The following is a 1,477-nucleotide window of genomic DNA, read 5'->3' on the forward strand; positions in this document are numbered from 1 at the left end:
TGAGCACAAACACAAAGAAGGAGACATGAAAAGAGAAGATTGACAAAATTGGGCTACTGCACAAAGACTTACATCAATCCATGTACAAAAGTGTTTGCAAAAGCTATCAGATGGCAGAGGTCAAAATCAAGAAAGAACATTTGGAACACAAGCATTTTTGCAAATAACCTCAGACTATGTTGACATATTTCTTTCCCCTTCTCTAAACTTTTAGGAAAGAGTTTGAAGAGCATCAAAGGTGGTCTTTTTCTTGAAGATGTGGAGATCATATATTCACCATCGTGATCTATATAAATAGGGAGGCTTACTTAGATCTGCAAAGATCATGCCACTTTGTAGTATTATTAATGCAAATGTTTCATGATTGTTATCCAAAGTTGGAGTGTCCTTTGCACCAAATACGTTCAGATCCAGTAGAGGTTTTCTTTATAAATAGGGAGGCTTACTTAGATCTTCAAAGATCATGCCACTTTGCAATGTTATTAATGCAGATGTTTCATGATTATTATCCAAATTTGGAGTGTCCTTTGCACCAAATACGTTCAGATGCAGTAGAGGTTTTCTTTAGCAAGATTTGGTGGCATTGTGGGCCTAGAAAGGGTCTATGACTGCTGATTTAATGCATAGTGCTACTGCCTAAACCATGTTGCTAGATGAGAGTGTGGTCCAAATAGGATCAAGATCTCTAGATGTCATAACAAACAAGAACATGTGTGGAAAATGCTACAAGAAAATACAATGCAACTGCCCTTTGACTTCAAGAACTATAGTAGTATTCAAATAGATGCTTTGTTACTAGAAGCCATCAAACAAGTCATTAAAGATGCCTAAATTTTATGTGAAAATATGGTGTTCCCATTCATCAAATTGGTGGGAATCTTCTTGGAATATTGATGATATCAAGTCACGTCATCATTAGAGGATGATGATGTTGAACATAATACTTTAATAGTGGAGAACACATACGGTGAAGATATTGATGATGAACCATAGTCTCAAGCGAGCTTTGACATGAATTTGATTGTATATTATATGAGAATAAAGAAAAGTCAAGAGAATTCACCTTCTCCTCTTGTTGAGATGAATGGAAATCCTACTCTCTCAAAAGATCAACTTACTAGGGTGAGACAAGGGGATTTTCTTGATCAAAATCAAACCTTGAAGCTTCAACATCATGGATCAGCTCTTGGGATTGGGCCTAATTGTGCAGTAGTTTTTAAAGATGTTGTGAATGCAAGAAAGACATGATCTTTGCAAACAACATAAAAAAGGACTCAAAAACAAGGTACTTGGTATTTAGGGAGGGCTTAAAGAATGCTTAAGAAGGTGGTCGGAAAGGTGATTGAGTATCGAGATCCTATTGACTTAATGGATAGACCAACTAATCTTGAGATATATATAGCTATGTTGGTACAATAAGGTCAAAAGGAATCGAACATATACTGATCTGAAGTTGATGCAAGTGGAAAGTATTATT

The sequence above is a fragment of the Adiantum capillus-veneris genome, chromosome 9 (genome assembly GCF_014529385.1).
Source record: "Adiantum capillus-veneris isolate H3 chromosome 9, ASM1452938v2, whole genome shotgun sequence".
Classification (NCBI taxonomy): domain Eukaryota; kingdom Viridiplantae; phylum Streptophyta; class Polypodiopsida; order Polypodiales; family Pteridaceae; genus Adiantum; species Adiantum capillus-veneris.